The sequence below is a fragment of the Nansenia antarctica genome (genome assembly GCF_963989245.1).
Source record: "Nansenia antarctica genome assembly, chromosome: 3".
NCBI classification, from domain to species: domain Eukaryota; kingdom Metazoa; phylum Chordata; class Actinopteri; order Argentiniformes; family Microstomatidae; genus Nansenia; species Nansenia antarctica.
Window position 1 is genome coordinate 28,805,260 of NC_137688.1, and position 7,500 is coordinate 28,812,759.

The following is a 7,500-nucleotide window of genomic DNA, read 5'->3' on the forward strand; positions in this document are numbered from 1 at the left end:
TCTCGCTCTCTCTCTCTCTCTCTCTCTCTCTCTCTCTGCGTACACTATCTGTCCGCTTGTTTTCTTTTCTTTTCTGTCCATCACTCTGTATCTCACCCTCACCTATCTTTGTCTTGTGATAATATTAGACTGAATAGGAATTCCCTGCTGCTTCTCTCAGGCTGATAAGACCATAGGTGTTTAACAGTAATACTTAACACCAATACAGCCTCACAGTCCACCGTGACAGTTGTGTTCTTGTGTGTGTGTGTGTGTGTGTGTGTGTGTGTGTGTGTGCTCAGCTGTCCATATCAGTTCCCACAGACAGCAACATCAGTTTGCAACAATGACTGTCGACGGTATTATCGCTGGTAAACACACAATGCTTTAATAGCATCAAGCCGGCAATGTAGGAATGCTTGAAGTGTGATAAAAGCGTCCATCAGGGAGGATGTGTGGGAAAGAGAAGAGCCTCTGACAAGCCTGTGAACCGCTACGTCCCTAAAGGTGGGCGTTCAAAGCCCTGCACAGCCCACCTCTGACAAACCACTGATGGTTCAGATCACCAGCAAACATCAGAGCCCAATTCACCTCTGTGTGTGTGTGTGTGTGTGTGTGTGTGTGTGTGTGTGTGTGAGTACAGTCTGGTTCATTACATTACATGCAGCCTGTATCATATCTCTGTCAGTAACTGTGGTATAAGAGCAAATACACACACACACACACACACGCACACACGCACGCACGCACACACACACACACACACACACACACACACACACACACACACACACACACACACACACACTGGCTCATATATACTTGTGGAGTCAGTGGTGAAACCTGTCTGGTCGTATTTTTTCACTACTCTGAGTGTATTGAGCGCTACCTACATCTTGTATTGCCCACAAATCCTCTATCTCTATGCCGGCAAATATCACAATGTGCTTTTCCCCCATTCCTGTTATTACATTCATCAGGAGACATGTATGCTACACCTCCCCTCACAATTCTTCTAATCTAATCTGCCCACCATTCCCCTAGACTCTCTGGTCGAGGGGGAGGCACGGGACTCTTCATCTCACCTAAGTGGTCACATAATGTCCTTCCCTTTTCACACCTGTCCATATGCAGCTTCGAATGTTGTTTATGTCACCTCCTCTGTCCAACTTTGACTATGACTAACACATTGTTATTATCTATCGTCCCCTAGGTCAGCTTGGTCACTTCTTAGAAGAGATGGATGTCCTTCTCAGCTTCTTCCCTGTGCACCCTGGGCACACCACTCTCACTACTGGGTGACTTCAACATCCAGTCAGAGAAACGTCACTCTTATGGAGTACTTGCCCTTCTCCCCTCCTTTGACCTTACCCTGTCCCACTCTCCTCCAACTCATAAGGTGGGCAATTCGAGCTTGTCTTCACCAGATCCTCCCATACCTCCAACCTTACTGTTACCCCTCTTCCAGTTTCTGATCATGATTATGTACCCTTCTCTCTTCTTCACAAATCCTCCCCCTCCAAGTCAGACTCTACCCACACTGTATCCTCTATCCCAAGCTGCAATGGGAGAAAAACCAGCCTCCCTGATGACCTAAAACCTTATCTCTCTTATCCTCAACTACACCTCCTCTGCATCATCTGTTAAAGCTTCTTGCTACCCTTCCAAAAATTCAATCCTCTGAATCTCACCCAAGGAAATTGTTCTCCACATTTTCATCACTCCTCAGCCCACATCCTCCCCCTCCTTCCTCCACCGTGTCTGCAGATGACTTTGTCCCCTCCTTTGAAAAGAAGGTTGATGACATTCGCAGCTCTTTCTCTTTACCTCTCACCAACACTGCTACCACTTGTCCCAAACCCACTGCGGTACACTCAGTCTCTGGTTTATCAGCTCTTTCCCCCCTCTCCCCTGATGATATGCTACTGGTCACATCCAAGCGGGCGACCACCTGTCCTGTTGATCCTATCCTCTCCTCCGTTCTCCAATCCATTTCCAAAAAACATCTTCCGTTCCTTCCCACCATAATCAATGATTCTTTATCCACACCAGGGTTTCCGTTAGAAAAAATTGCCGCCGGACATCGTGTCCGGGAAGATTTCGATTTACCGGACAAACGTGATATATTCCGGTCATCATATTAAAATATAAAAAAAAAAAAAAAAAAAAAAAAAAAAAAAACTAATATAGCTGTTTGTCGCGGTGATTACTGTTGTGTAGCGGCCTATAGATGCCATTTAATGTCTATTTCTCATCCGATACGATTAGATGCGAGCTATATAATATATAATAATATAACATGATTCGCATGCGCGCTATGCCATTATGTCCAGCGCTGAACGGGCGCCTCACTGGGAACTGAACAGACAGCATCGATCAATGAACAGACTCCACATTACGTTAACTGAAGTTTGTTAAATTGTTTGGGATTAATGTGAGTTTTCTATTTTCTCTTTCCAGTTTTACCCTTTTTTTTTATCAATAAAACAACGTCATTTCTATAACCAGGTCTCGCTGGTTGGGAAGGCATTTCGTTTAGCTGCCTGTCAAATCATACTTAATCGGACTCGGGAGTATGTCAATGAGGAGAACATAACTGTTTATTGAGAAACAATAGGCAGGCTGGGATACGTATATAAAGAAATACCACAATGTCTAGATGTATAACATTTTATTGAACAGTGCAAGCATGTAGGCTTCTGGCGTGACATCGTACCCCTAACGTTCTTAGGGCTTGTTTGAAAAGCTTAGACTGAAAGTTAGTGCCCTGGTCAGATTGTATAACAAGAGGAAGACCAAATGTGGAAAAAAACGTTGTTAAAGCTTTCACCACTGAGCTGGCTGATATGTTACGCAACGGAACAGCTTCGGGAAAACGAGTAGCAGCGCACATAATAGTAAGCAAATACTGACTTCCACTTTTAGTCCTAGGCAAAGGTCCAACACAATCAATTATTACACGTTCAAATGGCTCCCCTATAGCAGGACTGGGATGCAATGGTGCGGGTGGAATGGATTGATTAGGCTTACCCGCCATCTGACAAGTATGGCAACAGCGGCAGTGCTTGGCAACATCCGCCTTCAGTCCGGGCCAAAAGAAATGTTTCAATATCAGCTGATAAGTTTTAGTTATACCTTAATGTCCTGACCACTGGCTCTCATGTGCTACAGATAACACCTGTTGTCTATAACCCACAGGCACAACCACTTGTTTTACAGTATTCCACTCACAACCATTTGCATTAGGAGGAGACCATTTACGCATTAATATCCCATCGTTAAGGAAATAAACTACGTTGCCCCCTATTTCAGATTCCTCACTAGCTGCATGTAAAAAACATTTGTTTAATGACTGATCAGCTACTTGAGCGACACGCAATCGCTCGCCGGTTACAGGCAGAGATAGGCTGTCAGCGGATGGTATGGTAGGACTCGGGGAGGATGGTAACTCTACCACTTTCTCCCTGGGAGAAGCTGAAACAATCGGGTTCTCATCCCTTTCAGAAAAGGCTTGCATAATCACACTATCACAGAGAGAAACATCGCTATCCTCCTCTCTGCCTCGACTCGATTGTGCACGAGTTATAGCGCACACCGGAAACAACCGCTGTTTCGCATAGGCAGCCTACACATTAGGAGTCATCATCATGCCGGTGTCAAATCATATCATAATAAAATAAATACATAGCCTATATATTCGTCTTTTTTAAAATAGAAGGAATCAGAATGTGAACTTTAGCGAATTGTATTCAAATTGTGCTTAGAGGGAATTATTTTCACCGGACATTTATGTCCGACGAGTTTTCAATTTGTCGGACTTCGACAACTTTTACCGGACAAAGTCCGGGAATTACCGGTTAACGGAAACCCTGATCCACACAATCTGTCACAGCTGCCTTTAAGACTGCCAGAGTCAAGCCTCTTCTCAAGAAACCAACTCTTGACTCTTGACTCTTCAACTCTTGTGTTGAATGCAGCAGGTCCAGAAGAATGAGAACAGAGGAGAGAAAACGCTTGAGCAGAGTGGAGGGTCTCCGTGACAGCAAGGAGAGCAGTCTCAGCAGAGAGCCCAGCCTTAAAGCTCGATGGGTGAGGGAGGTTGTTCTGAAGGAGATAGTGAGACAGTTGGTTAGAGACAGCATGTTCAAGGGTTTTAGATGAGAAGGAGAGAAGGGATGCCGGTCTGTAGTTATGGACTGAACCTCCTTCTGCTCTCCTTGCTGTCACGGAGACCCTCCACTCTGCTCAAGCTTTTTCTCTCCTCTGTTCTCATTCTTCTGGACCTGCTGCATTCAACACAGTAAACCACCCGATCGTTCTCTCCACCCTCTCAGAACTGGGCCTGGGGTGAACCTTGACAACCACTTATCCTGTGTGGCAAGTCTATTCCTCACCAGAGAAGCAGCACAACTCTTGGTCCAGACACTCCCGTCTTGACTACTGCAACTCTACTCCACTCTTGGCCGGGCTCTCCACCTCTCCACCTCCGCCATCGGACCTCTGCAGCCCATCCAGAATGCTGCCGCCCGTCTAGTGTTTAATCTCCCCAAGTTCTCCCATGTCACCCCGGTCCTTCGCACCCCCCACTGGCTCCTGGTATCAGCTCACATCAGATTCAAGACACTGGTGCTCGCCCACCTAAACCCCTGCCCTCTTCCACCTCGGCAGGCAGCCTGGCACCGACGCCTCTAAGCGGATCCAGCAGTCGCACGACTCGCAGCTTTTCAGTGTCCTGGTGCCCCACTGGTGGAACAAGCTCCTCACTGCTGTCAGGACTGCAGTCACTACCTATCTTCCGCCATAGATTGAAGACCCATCTCTTCAAGCTACATCTTAACTGTCCCTCCTAAAAACCACTTCATCCCCACTACCCCCCCTGTACAGTTCCTCTACTGTAAATTAATACAAAATAAATGTATAAATAATTTAAAAAGGAATTCTTCCTTCTTCTAGCATTGTGACTGCCAATGGCCCCTGGTCCTAGCATAGATTTATTTTTCTTATGAGTACTGATGGATTGATGATTCACTTACTTAGACAAATGTATTTCTTGTAAGTCGCTTTGGTGTGTGCTAAATGGCAAAAATGTAAATATATAGCCCAACCAGACCAACCCCTATGGAGTGTCTGTCAGTCTCATAGCTGATCTGATAGCTGATGCTCAGCTTTGACACACAGACTTAGTTGTTGACAGGTGGGGAGCATGTATGCACTCGTCCATTTAGCATGTTCACTCTGTTTGGGTGAGTGTGTATGTGTGTGTCGGGGGGGGGGGGACTTTAGCCTGTGGAGTTCTCCACCTCGATGAGGGGCTATTGATTTGAGCCCAGGTGCGAGGCGAAAAAACGCTGCACTTAAATCTACATCTCAATCCTGCGTCTGCGTCCCCCCCCTAGACTCCCCTTTATTTGTTCCTGCCAAAATCACACTGACTCTTTCACCCTCCCACCCCATCTCAAAAGAAATCAATATTACCATGTCAACTTGGATTTTTGTTCAGTGCTGACAAACTGACAACATCCACACACACAATCTGAGAGAAGAGCGTTTGTTCATTTTCTCAAGGTAATATCTGTTCTGTGACTGCGAGGCGTTTCTGCAGATTAGGCCTTGTTTACCAGTTTAAACACTCCAGCATCTGGAGAGCTACCATGGAAAAGTACAGTGCGTCTCTGCTGTTGCCTCTTCAGATCCTCCATATGGTTGTGGGGAACTCTGGTAAGCCAAGTGTACAGAAGGTTGAAATATCCTCTCCGGATGCAGCCTACTCTATAATTGATGACAAACGAGAGTGAGAGGCAGACAGATAGATAGCAGTTGAGATCATTGGTCAAACAGACTGTTTACTTAGTGTTTGAAATGTATGGCATCTCACCAACTATTAATTCATTAACGAAAGCCTTCGTCAACTTGTGTATTGACCACACTTCTGGCAAAACAGAATTCAGTTTTTCCTTCAGGTTTTCTTCTGGTTTGTTGTTCTCAAAACATCACTTCTCAAAATGGAACTTCTTGCACCTATGAGAACAACGTGATTTGAAGAATCAGAATCAGAATCAGAAATATTTTTATTGCCAAGTATATTTGCACATACAGGAAATTGACTTGGTGAGGTCGGTGCATAAAAAACAACAATATATAAGCAAAAATAGTTTAAAAAGACAATGGCAAATGGGGCAATAGAACAATAATTGTGTGTGTGTGTGTGTGTGTGTGTGTGTGTGTGTGTGTGTGTGTGTGTGTGTGTGTGTGTGTGTGTGTGACAGGGGGGTGGAGGAGTGAATGTGATATTGACATTGATACACAATACATAACAATAGCAGAAAAGCAATACATTCACTTGGTTTTGCATACATTTGTCCCCATGACCATCAAAGTGAGTTTCTCCTAGGTAAGCCTCTGAGAGAGGCAGGTAGCCTATTCCATAAAGCTGCAATTGTTAAAAACTATTGAAAAAGAGGTGCAATTGTTAGTGTGGAGGGAGAAGAGTAGAGGAGAGAGCACTTGTGGGGCTCCAGTGCTGATGTTGGTGTAGAGCGAGGAGAGGAGAGGAGAGAGCACACAGCCTTGTGGGGCTCCAGTGCTGATGGTCTGGGGCCCGGAGACAAGCTTGCCCAGCTGCACGTGCTGTTTCCTGTGTGTCAGGAAGTCAGTGATCCACCTACAGGTGGGCTCAGGTATGCTAAGCTGGGACAGGAGCGGGGGGGAGTCTAGGTACTGGAGGATGAAGTGGATGGTATGGCTGGAGGATGAAGTGGATGGTATGGCTATGCAAGATTACTGACAATATGACAATGATAGATTCTAAGTCGAATCCTTGGGACAACCCTGCCCTAAATCCTAACCCTAACCTTGGATGTCCCTACCCTAAATCCTACCCCAGAACCTAACCTTAACGTTTACCCTAATTAGAAACCTAACTTAAACAATAACTCTTACATAACACTAACCTTACCCTTACCTTAACTGTTTTAATCTCAACTTCAATGGGGAAAGTCCCAAGCATCCCACTTACCATTTACCACATGACCATGGTGTGTCACTGATGTATGACAATGCTGTGTCACTGATGTATGACAATGCTGTGTCACTGATGTATGACAATGCTGTGTCACTGATGTATGACAATGCTGTGTCACTGATGTATGACAATGCTGTGTCACTGATGTATGACAATGCTGTGTCACTGATGTATGACAATGCTGTGTCACTGATGTAGGACCATCGTGTGTCTCTGTCATAGGGCAATGTGTCACTGTCACTGTCATGGGATCCGTGGTTCATTGTATTTTGGCATATATTAAGTTGGAGGTATACAAACTCATACATAGACTTAACATCACATAACGACATGCTCACGTACTCTTTCTCTCTTCCCCCCCTCCTGCCTGTATTTCTCTCTCTCTCTGTCTCGGTCCAGTGTTATTCGAGGTAGACGGTAAAACTAACTGCTCGAGTTCACCCCCAGTCACGCTGTTGAAATTGCTACCTGTTCGCTAGTGTAGCAGGTTTGCGTCGGGT